General features: G+C 49.3%; 1 pseudogene; it reads left to right on the top strand.

The window, feature by feature from the left end:
* Positions 1-7,302: 7,302 nt before the first annotated feature.
* On the top strand, positions 7,303-10,205 carry LOC123048757 (abscisic acid 8'-hydroxylase 3-like; annotated as a pseudogene).
* The last annotated feature ends 3,355 nt before the right edge of the window (positions 10,206-13,560 follow it).

Below are 13,560 nucleotides of genomic sequence, written 5' to 3'. Positions count from 1 at the left end.
CAGCAAAGTATGGCCCGGTTGACAACCTTTTGCATGCAATGCAATCCACGATCACGAGGTCTCAGGATCGATCCTGCATCATGCAATTTCCTTTTTCTAATTTGTGGGGCTTTCCTACGTGAGTAAATGAAATATGAGGATGGTTTCCACAAGAAATTCCGCACCCGTGGGCCACCAAGCGCCTTTCCAGCTCTCAGCACTGGCAGGTGGGCCACTGCCACGCTTGCACACCACACGGGCTGGACGTACGTCCTGACACGGTCATGGACAAGTTAAGGCACTTAGATTAAGCTACTGATATAAACATCATTGTTTGTGTTGTTTCTTTACCTTCTTTCATGTTTTCATGTTCTTACTTATATCATGTTGCTTTAGAAAGAGATTGAAGAACAAACAAGTTGTTTATTTCTCTGAAAGCCCTTTGCCCCTTTCAACTACTGCACAACATTGATATTCGGAAATGCGGTACCTTTTCAGCTCTTATACTCAAGTGGAAGGCACGTCGTGAAGATTCAGCTCTTTTCAGTTCTTCTACATGTCCCTGTTTTGTTAGGATGCTATTGATTTGATGCGAGAGCTCAGATGAATCGACGAGGCACATAATCAAAGTGTTGTTCAAATCATTTATGATGTTTTGAGAGATATTGTTGTCCTTGAGATATTTATGTCTTTTTTTAGCAAAAGAGAGGCTTGCCCTCTCCGATTTCATTTAAAGAAACCCAGTTCTAGTAGTCACATTATCCAAACATGACAAGAAATCGAAACTAAGGTAGCTAGACTGAAATACAGACGGGAACTTGGTGCTCTCGGGTTCTGGCGCACCCTATCTGTGCCAAAAAAATTAGAAATTCAAAAAAAGTTCAAAGAATTATAAATCTTTTTTGGAATCAAACATGATTAGGTATTCTACTCGTATAAAAAGTTTGGACAAGAAATGATTCATTTTGACTTGAGGGCAAAAAAGAGAAGTTTATGATGACAATATAGCGTGTATAGTACTTGTATATGGCGTTTTTTGCCGAATCTTCGACCCAGGATACAAGAAAAGTCTTTCTCTGACGAATCTTTTTATACGACTACAATATTTGATCATGTTTGATACCAAAGAAGTTTCTGGATTTTTTGATTTTTGTTTGAATTACTAATTTTTTTGCATATAGGGTGCGCTGGTACCCAGATTCTCCTTTGTATTTTCCGACTGAAATAAAGATATTTATGTCTGGACAGTTTATTTAGATTAAGCTATCATGTTGTCTGGTGCATTTGGATCATTTTCTTTCGGAGACGTGTGCAAATTTTGCAAAAAGAATAATGTCCATTCACTGTCAAAGCTATGCCCTGTAAATTATCTTTGATCAAGAAATCTTATGAAGTGCTTGAACTTTCTCCATGTTCCTTGATGGGCAATATTAATGTCATGCTGCTTGGATATTGTTTTGCATGTAGCAGGGCGCAGCGGGACGCATGGTAGAAACTAGAAAGACAATATGCCTTTCGTTGCAGTTTGTATCCATGCAAATGGCCAAGGAGAGAAATCAAGACTAGTATGCCTTTCGTCGCCAGAACAATATCATTTTGAACTAAACAAAAACTAAGTTACGTCCTGAATTCTTTGCGGCTTATTTCAAGCTGCCATCAAAATATTTCCAAAGATCTTTCAGGCTAACAATTATCTCCGCCGTCTTAGTTGGTCGCTTCTCTACAGCGTGTATTGTGATGCCCTTCGTACGCACGTACACTAGCTAGCAAGATCGAAACAATCTGGCAAGAAAGAAGATTACTCAGTGGTAACGCACACCAACACGATTAATGGCAACAGCAAACAGCTGGTGCGATTTTCATTGATTTTGATCAATTGATGTGATGATTACAACAGGGAGCCATGCATGCATGTACTAATCTACATAGTACATCATGGCCGGCCGTGATTCACTCCAACATTCCGACGACTCTAGCCTAGCTCTCGGCGACGGTCGGCATGTGCTTGACGTCGTCCACGGCAACGCGCACAGTTCGAGGGAACTGTCCGTGGTAGATCACTTGAATGAAGCCAGCTTCATCCGCGTCGGAGAAGACGACGGCGCTGCGCCAGAGGACGAGCCTCCTGCCCGTCGGCCGCAGGGTCCCTACGCGCATGCGCACCCTCACGGTCATGCCCGGGATCGTCTTGATGCGCTCCTGTCCGGTTGTCGTCTTGGTGCTGGTGGTAGCTACTCTTGCTGCCGCGTGCGGATTCGTCGCAGATGCCTTCACGGTGGCCGCGCCAGCTGAACCCGGCGGGATGAACGCCAACGGACATGGCGGTGACGGGGCGGTGGATCTCCTGGGAGTTCCGGCGCTCGCGACGGCGGGAACCTTCATGCTGCTGCTAGACGCCAGAAAGATGAGCGGATGAAGGCGCGGCGGGGCCGTGCACCTCTCCTGCACCTCCCGCATCGGCACGTAGGAGATCCCCTTGGTGGCAGCCTTGACTATTGAGAGCGGGATGGGCACGTGTCGGGCCTGCTTGCTCCAGTCGTCGGATCGGCGCAGCGGCGACGGCAGCACGGAGGATGTCTTCTCAACTCTGCACTTCGTCGTGTTGACGGCCTTCCTGCGGCGCTGGAGCTCACGCCCGATTTTGTTGAGGCCCGGCGATCGCTGCGCCATGAGAGCCGCCATCGTGATTGTGGAGAAGCGAAAGAAGGATTCTTGATGTGAAGTTGCGGAGGAGGAACTAACAAAGATCAAGTGTTGGGTCACCTTATATCTACCTCGACGCAGCAGAGTTGTTTTCGGAGGGAAAATCTTAGGAAGTAAGCACGGCCTATGATCAGAACCGGAGAGAAAAATTAGCTTGATGAGATGAGTTCGTGCAGTCCGACACCATGCGGACCGTGACGGTGACGCAAGATCACCACGCGGCCCCAGAAGCCCTCTACACCGGCCACGCCCGCGCTCCGCCTAGAGGCCGGCGACGATGCACGCCTGAAACCCGCGGGGACGCCAACGGGACAATAGGTGGCGTGGGCTAGGGACTGACTACCTACATCTTTCTAATGCGGAGGCCGGGATGCCCCTCCCTTTTAAAACAAAAAGGACTGACTACCAGTCAGTCGACTTAATTTGTGAATTGGGTCAGTCATTTTTTTTCCTGCATGCAGCATGTGGTGTGGTGTGGCGTGGCAAGTGCGAGCGCGTGTGAGCTAGCTTAGAGCATCTTTAGCAGACCCCGCATCCCGCCGACCCACAAAACGCGTTTGCAGTTCACGGAAAACGCGTTTTAAGGGTCGGTTTTTACTGCGGCAGAACAGACCCCTCAAACTTAAACTGTAAAACGGAATATTCACTTATATTCTTTTCCCACCTCTTTTATTCCTCTCGTCCGTGTCCATGGTCAGCTAGCTTGCTTCCGCAAAACCGATGAATAACACACGAAGCGGTAAAAAATGAAGCCGCAGGATCAATCCATTAGCTAACTAGCTATGCTTGAATCGATCGAGAGCTAGCTAGCTCTGCTGCAATCCATCCAGGAGTGAGCTAGCTGGCTAGCCTAGCTCGAATCCATCTAGGAGCAAGCTAGCTAGCTAGCTCCTCCGTCGCCGCGCGCTGCGGCCGGAGCGGCCGGCGCGGACGGACGGGCGCAGCGGTCGGGCGGCCGGGCGAGCTTCATGGTCGGGCGGACTGGAGGTTGGGCAAGCTTTATGGCTGGGCGGCCGGGCGAGCTTCATGACGTTGGCGGGAGCAAAGATTTCTCAACCGCCAACGTTGAACGGTATTCAGGATCCTGGAAATGTTGCCTTCAAAACTGTAGATACGAGGGTTTTGGCTTCACGTTCACGGGGCCCCTTAAAGATTTTAAGGGTCGGACGATTTTAAGGGGTCTGTTCAGGCCCGTTTTTTTGACTGAAACTGAAAAAACGGTTATTTTGCGGGTTTGACCACTTATGCGGGGTCCGCTAGAGATGCTCTTAGCTCTGGCTGGTCATGGCACGATGAGCTAGCTAGCTCCGGCTGGCCATGTCCGTGCGTGAGATTGCTAGCTCCTGATGCGTCTGTGCGTGAGCTTGTCGACCCCGGCTATGTCTGCGCGTGAGAGTATCTCCACTAGGGCCCCCAAGACACCCCCCCAAGCCACTTTTTAGGCGCCGGCAGAAAAAAAAAGCGCCCAGCCACGCCCCCAAGGCCTTGATTTGCGCCGGTTTTGCCCAAAAATACGACCTGCGATCTCAGGCGAACCCCAACAACCTGGGGGCAGCTGGGGGCACCGACACTAACTTTTGCATGCAAATGGTCCACTGGTCTGTGTCCCCAACTCCTTTTCTCTTCTCCTGGCCCACTCACGTGCGAGAGCAGACTCCCTTTCTCCTCTCCAGGCCCACACTCCCTCTCTCCCCGGCGTCTTCTATGCTCTCCATGTACTCCGGGTGGGCGAGGCCGGAGCTGTTGAGGCCGAGGCGGGCGCTGGCCGGAGCAGGCGGGGCGGGCGTGGCCGAAGCTAGCGAGGCGGGGGCGCTGGCCGGAGCTGGCGAGGCCGGTACGGGCGCTGGCCGGAGCAGGCGAGGCGGGCGTGCGTGACGGGAAGCGCAGGGCGGGGAGAACACGATGACCAGCTGGGCTAGCAACACAACGACGGCAACAAGGCCAGATGGGCTAGCTACACAACGACGGCAACATGACCAGCTGTCCTAGGCCCGCACGCGATGGCTGTGGGAGCTCGCCAGCACGCCCGCCCGTGGCTGCAGTGGTAGGCCGTCAGCACCGGCGGAGGAGGCCCCGGGCGCGCCGGCCACGGGCGGCCCCGGCCACGACGAGCCACGCACCGGCGAGCGCAGCCCTCGCACGGGCACAACTGGCGGCGGCCAGGGCGCGCCGGCCAGCGGCGGACAGGGCGGGAGGCCGGGCGGTGCGTGGGGCGTGGCGTGCCGGGCGCCCCCCTTCCTCCTCCTCCTCCTCCTCTCCGTCCTCGTCGGCGGCGGCCAGGAGCGGGCGCACGCAGGCGCGGCCAGGCGCGGGTGCGGCCACGGGCGCGAGCAGTGGTGGCCATAGCGGGCGGGGACAGCAGCGGCCAGCGGAGGCGAGGACGCTTGGGGGGTGGAAACGATTGGAGATTTTTTCGTCCCCATGATTAAATTCTCGCCGGCAGCCCCCCAAGCGGCGAAAAAAATGCCTCCTGGGGGACTCAACGGCTGGAGATGCTCTGAGTTAGCGAGCTCCGGCTGGCCGTGCCATGATATTGCGCTGCACAAAGAAGAAAGAAAATAAAAACGCATAAAACAAATAATGATAGAAAATTGCACATGATTGACAGAAAATGCATTGTTTCATAATATGATGCAAAAATAAGCATACAGTAGTGCAACTTTTACACAACGGTATGAATCACAGACATATTGCTTAAAAATTGAGTGAGTGTATATCCATGTTACGGGGGCTAATATTTAATAGGCGCCTATTCTTTTGGGCGTTCAGTCAAAATACACACAATTTACATGAAAATTACATCATTTTATATTAGGCAAGAATAAGCTTGCAATAGTGTAATTTTCACCAAAAAAAGTTCTCTAATATTAAATGAATTAATGTCATTGGTATTACCCTTAAAGGATAATTAAAAAATAAATCATGACAAAATTTGCACACAATTAAGAAAAAAAATTGCGCTCTTTTACAATATGCAAGAATAAGCATATAAAAGTGATTTCACAAAACAAAAGTTTTCTAGAACGGATAAATTAGTGGCATTAGTATTGCCCTAAAAGAAGAATCAAAATGAAATAAGTACTAAAATAAAATCAGAATAATGAAGTTTTCTACGGAAGAATGAATTGGTGATGTTGGTATTACCCTTAAGGAAGAAAAAAATGAAATAAATACTAAAAATCAAAATAATGAAGTTTGTAAGAAAGAATTAATTAATGGTGTTGACATTATCCATGAAGAAACAAAAAGTAAAACAAAATCAAAATAATGAAGTTTTCGAAGAAAGAAAGAATGAGTGACATCGGTATTACCCTTAAAAAGGAAGAAAAATGAAATAATAACTAAAACAAAATCAAAATAATCAAGTTTTCTAAGAAAGAATGAATGAGTGACATTGGTATTACCCTTAAAAAAGAAGGAAAATGAAATAATAACTAAAACAAAATCAAAATAATCAAGTTTTCTAAAAAAAATGAATTATTGGCTATTGTATTGCCTTTTAAGAAGAAAGAAAATGAAAGAACACAAATAATGACAAATTTTGCACACAATTTACATATAAATTACTCTTTATAATATGCAAGAATAAGCATTTAATACTAGAATTTTCACAAAAAAAGGTTTCAAGATGAAAGGAATTACTGACATTGGTATTACCATTAAACAAAGAAAGAAATTGAAACAAAAAATGAAGTTTCCTAGGAATTAATTAATTAGTTAGTGGCATTGGTACTCGCCTAACATCGGGAAAAATGTGCACACTAATTATAAATAATTTGCATGTATACATTCATGTTATACTCCATGTTTAAATAAGAAAACACCAATGATGAAGATTAATCGTTTCTCAAGATATTAAAAATAAATTGCATCTTATGTCGATGGTGGCATCTTCATCAACACCCACGTGCACGCGCGCGCGCACACACACACGGAGAGAAAGAAAGAAAAACTGAAAAAAAAAACAATAATGAAGACACAAAAAAAGACATAGAAAACACATTCGGATTCCTACATATACATGATAGAGAAAATTCATAAAAGTATATTTAAATTCAATTCAAAACGAGCTTGTTGAATTGATCTAAATTAGTCTGCACTAACACGGCCCATTAATACTATCGGCCGCTGCGTCACCTCTCCTGCGCGCACTAGCCGCAAGTTTTTTTTTTCGAGAGTATGCCAATGGCATACCGTACTTTTATAGAAGGCAGAATAATATGTACAAGATCGCTAACGAGATGCGAATAACTCGTAGGGGGAACCCACTCAACGCCTATGCCTTAGCTACTATGGCTACTCTCTCGCGAAACGGTCTAAAGCACCAACTCCGCCTAGAGCGGCCTTCCTCCAATCATCTATCTCATCTAGGATCTCTGTCTTAAGTTGCGCAGCCGATCTTTGCCTCGAAACATTGTTGAAAACTCGCGCATTGCGCTGCTTTCAAAGGGCCCATGCAATTAAGATCGTGATGGAGTCGAATCCTCTTCTAAGCTTGCCATTGAAGTGTCTCCTTTGGTTGAGCCACCATTGCAGGAAGGTGACATCAGTAGATGGGATTTGAATGTTGAGTTTCCACTCGTTGAAGCATGAGTGCCACACCTCTCTCGCATAGCCACAATGAGCAAGGATGTGATCGGGGTTGTCCTCATCTTGCAGGCACGTGTAACAGGCCGACGTCATGTCTTGGAGACCGTGCCGAGCGCGACGATCAGAGGTCCAGAGTCGGTGTTGGCTGGCGAGCCACATGAAGATTTTTCACTTAAGCGGCGCCCAACTTCACCAAATGCAGCCTGCGGTGGGGGTTTTGACTTGCCCCATGCAAAGCCACTTGTACGTGGAGCTTGCATTGTAATTACCAGACGCGTGACAAGGCCAAGTGAATTGGTCATGCTCCTCCAGGTTCCTCTCCACTGTGTTGATGGCTTGGCATAGAGAGTAGACTTGCATGTGGCTCAAGAAAGATAGCTCCCCTTGCACATCAAGCGTCCATGCATTGTCATTAAGCGCGTCTCTCACAGTTCTCCTGTTTTTGTTCTTCATGCTGACCATCTCGTGGAGTAACGGGGCAATGTCCGCAACCGTAGTGCCGTGAATCCAACGATCTTTCCAAAAGAGGACTTTTGATCCCTCCCCCACCTTGATTTTGACGAAGCTGTTGAAGACCTCTCGCGCTTGGTCATCCACTATCATGTTTAACCCTTGCCAGGGCCTGCTCGGATCAGATCTTCTCAGCCATTCCCATCGCACATGAAGTGCCAGCGCTTGCAGTGCTAGGTTCTTCACACCTAGGCCTTCGAATGATGTAGGTTTGCAAACTGCGTCCCAAGCGACAAGGCATTGTCCACCATGGCTCTTCTCTTTGCCAGCCCCAAAAGAAGCATCCACCAGCTGCAAGTTACATGCGTGCATGCATGCATGTGGTAGTGTAGGTGTGCAGAGTTTGGAGAAAAGAAATCGACTGACCTTATTTCATTTTGTCAGTCGACTGATAGCTGAAGTAACGTGGTTCACACCACATTCGCACGTGTCCAATCACACCAACCACGAGAAGGGTCACAACTATCGTCTGTGCCATTGCCATGCAGGATTGCAGCTACCACCACACACCCCGCACTGTTAGCACATAATAATATATTTTCTCAAAGAGAAAAATTCACTATAGGGCCTATTACTTGCGGTGGCGCCCACTTCAGTCCCTGTGGTTACAAATACCCGAAATACAGTCACCAAACTTGCACTTGAAGGTCATCTATGGTCCATTATACGGCTTGTTATACGCACATGCTGATTTGGCCCGAGTCAAATGCCGCCAAGAGTGCATTGACTGCCACATCTGCCAGCTCGCTCGAATACGCATGCACGCAGGGTTTTTTTTGTTGCAAAATTGCCAGAACAAAAGATCTCCTCCCCCACTGCCTTGGGGGCGGCCTGCGGGCTCCTCTTCTGGCTCTGGGCGTTGAGGCGGCCGGCCGACGACCCGATGCGTGGCATCCCGGGGAACATGGGGTGGCCGGTGGTGGGCGATACCTTCGCCTTCATCGCCGCCTTCTCGAACCCGGCCGGCATCCTGAGCTTCTTGCGCGAGAGGCAGGCGAGGTACGACAAGGTGTTCAAGACATACGTGCTGGGGCGGACGACAGTGTTCATGACGGGGCGGGAGGTGGCCAAGATCCTGCTGTCCGGCAAGGACGGCGTGGTGAGCCTCAACCTCTTCTACACCGGCAAGCAGGTGCTGGGCCCCACCAGTCTTCTCACCACCAACGGCGACGAGCACCGGCAGCTGCGCCGGCTCATCGCGTAGCCCCTCTTCGTGGACGCTTTACGGAAGCACTTCGCCTTCATCGACGGCCTCGCTGTGCAGATCCTCGGCTCCAGGGCCAGCCGCGTGCTCGTCCTGGACGAGGCCTCGCAGTTCATGCTCAAGGTCATCGCCAACATGTTCGTCAGCCTGGATCCGGAGGGCCCCGAGCAGGAGGAGTTCCGGGCAAACTTCAAGGCCATGATCTCCTCCTCCTTCACATCGCTGCCGCTCAAGCTCCCCGGCACAGCTTTCCATCGCGGCCTCGGCGGCCGGAACCGGATGTACGCCATGCTGGACGCGGTGATCGTGTGCCGCAGGCCCGGCGAGGTCCGCGAGTACTTCCTCCAGACGCTCCTCATGAAGTACACCCGCGGCCAGCAAGCCGGCGCCGCGTCTGACCCAGCGGAGGAGGAGAAGCTGACCGACGCGCAGCTCAAGGACAACATCCTGACGCTGCTGGTGGCTGGCCACGACACCACCACGGCGGGCCAGACCTGGCTCGTCAAGTTCCTCGGCGAGAACCCCGAGGTGCTCGCCAAGCTCAGGGAGGAGCACATGGCGATCCGGGCGGCGCACGACGGCGATGACACGCAGCACCTGTGGTGGTCGGACCTGAGCAGCATGCCATACGCGACCAAGGTGATGAACGAGACGCTGCGGCGGGCCACCATCCTGCCGTGGTACTCGCGCAAGGTCTCGCAGGACTTTAGCATCGATGGGTTCCAGGTGGCCAAGGGCGCGTCGGTGAACCTGGACGTGGTGTCCATCCACCACGACGCCGCCGTCTTCGCCGACCCCGAGCGCTTCCACCCAGACAGATTCGACGTGCGTGCGCCGTGACCCTGGCTTCCTTTCTTCCTCGTCTTCGGAGAGCAGCCCAGCTAGCTGACGGCTCGACTGACTTTGTGCAATGCATGTATGCAGGGGTCGCTGAAGCCGTACAGCTTCCTGGGGTTCGGCAGCGGGCCGCGGATGTGCCCAGGGATGAGCCTCGCCAAGCTCGAGATCTGCGTCTTTGCCCATCACCTAGTCTGCACATACGAGTGAGTCGCTGTCCCGCGCCGGCGAACTCTGCCGCCGGCCACCGTGTCCAATGTCTAGCTCTGACGTTTGTTTTCTGTGCAGCTGGAAGGCACTGGAGGATGACGCCTTGGTGCAGCCGACGCTGGTGCGCATGCCCAATAACAAGTACCCCATCCTCGCCACCGCCCTCCCCTGACTCCGACCCCAACTCCGACGATGGCGAGGCGGCGACATCTGCTTTCAGCCTGTGTAGTTACTCTACTGATGCTGTCATCGGCATGTGTACACAGGGAGCGATATTTTCAGGCTATAATGGACCAACTATATGTAAACTTTACTTATACTGTAATTAGCAATGTCAAACGTGCAAGAACCTTTACTTGGTACAAAAAAAATCATCCTAAAAAAAGGTACAAAAAAATCCACACGACCACGCACATATGGATGAACAGCTCATGAAGTTATTAAACAAGGAACAACAACTGAGCAAAAAATCTACAACGCTCTCAACCCAGGGGGTGCGCTCTCCACACTGGCTCGGTCGGACCAGGGGTGCGCTCGGTCCGACCAGGTGGGAGGATCTTTTAATAACTGGCAATTTTGCAAAAAAAAACCTGCGTGCATGTGTATTCGAGCGAGCTGGCACATGTGGCAGTCAGCGTACAGTTGGCAGCCGTTGACTCAGGCCAGATCAGCGAATACGTATAGCAAACCGTACATTGGACCGTAGATGACCCTCAAGTGCAAGTTTGGTGACTGTATTTCGGGTGTTTGTAACCACTGGGAGTAAAGTGGGCACCAGCGCAAGTTAAAGGCCTTGTAGTGAATTTTTGTCTTTCTCAAAAGATATGTCACACGTGTGGTACGAAGCACTTCGGCTCTGACTTTTTTACAACTGAAGTCGTCATCAGAAAAAAAACAAGACAAAAATAAAAGAGATAAATACACCCACGGTCACTGTAATTGCGTCGAAAGCATGATACGGTCACCCAACTTTGAAATACGCTCGTTACGGTCACTGAATATGACGGGACGTGAAAATACGGTCACTGTAGTGCGTACGCGATGCGTACACGCAGTTTGACCACGTGTTGACCGCTCGTTGAGGACAGGTGCCGAACCGTGGAGGCGCGGCTGTGGAAATAAGCAAAAAAGCCCTCAGGCATCACTGTATCCCCCATTCATCCCTCCTCCACTCAACTCGCATGTTTGTCTTTGTTGTTAGAGAAAGGGGGCGCTGCATAGGCGACTCCGCCCCACCGATCATTGGAGGGTTGAGGAGGCGACGACCAGATTTCGTGCGTGGTTGAGGAGGCGCCGCCGCCGCACGCCTTCGCCACTCGTGGGAGGCAGCAGCGATGTCCCCTGTTCGTCGTGCAGAAGGGGCGGCGGCCCCCATGTATAGTAAGTCCCCTAAACTGAAGAATCCCGTTTTTTCGGCATTTTGATGTTGAAAAACCCTCCTTTCCGGCCCGCATTGCCTTACTAGATGTGTTGTAGTTGGTAGATAGGCCGGATTCTGCTAGGGTTTTGGCATGGGATTTGGGGGTACGAGAATTGGGGCTTAGGGTTTTAGATGTTCAAATAAATTGATGCTCATGTGGAGAAGTCATGTCGATCCTAATGTATGTTGTATATGTGTTGCTGTCTCAGGCCGTCGAAGCAGCAATTTCTCTGCGGAAATCAATCATGGTGGGTTTTTTGTTGGGCATGGAAGGAACCGTGCTTATGTTAATGGCCGTGCCATTTGGTATGATCATGTGGAGAAGGTTACTTGGTCACCAATTTTAATTGAAAGCCTAGTTGAGGAAATTGGCTATGAGATGGCAGGCAGGCTCAAGGTTTTCTACTATGTCCCCATTCTTACACCCAGTACTAATGGTCTGAGGGAACTGAGTGATGATGAGCAGACAGATAGAATGATGGTGTTTGTTAATATTGGGCACCACTTCTTTATCATCTACCTGGATCATGATGAAAGCTTTCAGGCTAATCAAGATGAAGATGATGTTGTCCACAATCCAAGAGCACATTTGCCTCCAGTCTTCATCCCTGCAAAGAGAGTTCCCAGCAGTAGTGCACACACTGAAAAGGTTCAGGCAGAAACAGAGCATGCAGAGGCAGGGGCAGATGCAGAGCATGAAGAGGCAGGGGCAGATGCAGAGCCAGAGACAGGGGCACCTATTCCTCTCCAGGTTATATTCCCTAATGGTGATGCAGATGAGGACGTGAATCAGTTTGAGTTTGTGAGGAGGCCATCAACACAGCAAGGTTTGGGTAATCAGATGGAGGAAGCAAAGCCATTTGTAGTGCAACAACCAAGTCATCACAAAGATAATGAAATGCAAGCAGAGCCAGTTGTAGGAAGCACATCAATGAGGAGGAGTACTAGGCAGACCAAAATCAATTATGCAATGTAAGAAGATTATGCAGCTAGTGACACAGATGATGAGGATTATGACCCTGGATTAATTATAGACAGTGACAGTGAGATTGGCAATGATGATGATGACTTGTATGCAGATAATGTAGATGAGGATGAACCAGAACAGAAACAGGAGAACAAATCAAATGAGAGAGGAAAGCAGAAAGGAAATCAAGTCCAAACTAAAGCTCAAGACAAAGGAAAACAGAAGTATAATTTAGATGAAGACTTGTCTGAAGGTGAAGATTTGTGGGCACCTGATTCAGATGATGAAGAGTTGCACTTGGAGTTCAAAACTTTCAGACCAGAGGATCTACACAGGCCAAAATTCCTTGTAGGCCATGTCTTTGAGAGTGTAGAACTACTGAGGACAGCAATTATAGAGTACTCCTGCCAGAACAGAGTTGATATCAAGCTGCCTGTCAATGATAGGAAAAGACTTAAAGCAAAGTGCGATGATGAATGCACATGATATTTGTTGGCATCATATGACAACAGGACCAAGGCATTCATGGTGAAGAGATATGTGCATGAGCACACATGCAACAAGAAGTGGAAGATTAGGGCTTTCACATCTAAATTCTTAGCACTGAAGTACGTAGAGAGCTTTAGATCTGATCAAGATATGAACTTGATGAATTTCTCTAGGGTTGTCCAGAAGGAATGGCACATGACACCTGGTAGGATGAAACTCCATAGGGCAAGGAGAATGGCTATGAAAATAATTTATGGTGATGAAGAAGGGCAGTATAAGCTTCTCTGGAATTATGCACATGAGGTTAGGAAAGCAACCCTAGCTCATCTTTCTATGTCTCCCTTGGTAATGGAACGTTCAGTAAGTTGTACATGTGCCTAGATGCATGCAAGAGAGGATTTCTAGAAGGTTGCAGACATGTCATCTTTCTTGATGGTTGTCACATTAAGACTAAATACAGAGGTCAATTGTTTGCAGCTGTTGGGGTAGATCCAAATAACTGCATTTTTTCAATTGCAATAGCTGTGGTTGAAGTTGAGGACATCCCTAACTGGGCATGGTTTCTTGACACACTTAAAAGAGATCTAGGCATCATAAACACTAAACCTTGGACAATCATGTCAGACAAACAAAAGGGGGTCATCAATGTAG

The sequence above is a fragment of the Triticum aestivum genome, chromosome 2D (genome assembly GCF_018294505.1).
Source record: "Triticum aestivum cultivar Chinese Spring chromosome 2D, IWGSC CS RefSeq v2.1, whole genome shotgun sequence".
NCBI lineage: Eukaryota > Viridiplantae > Streptophyta > Magnoliopsida > Poales > Poaceae > Triticum > Triticum aestivum.
The sequence above is the reverse complement of the archived record's forward strand: the minus strand, read 5'-3'. Positions and strand labels throughout refer to the sequence as shown.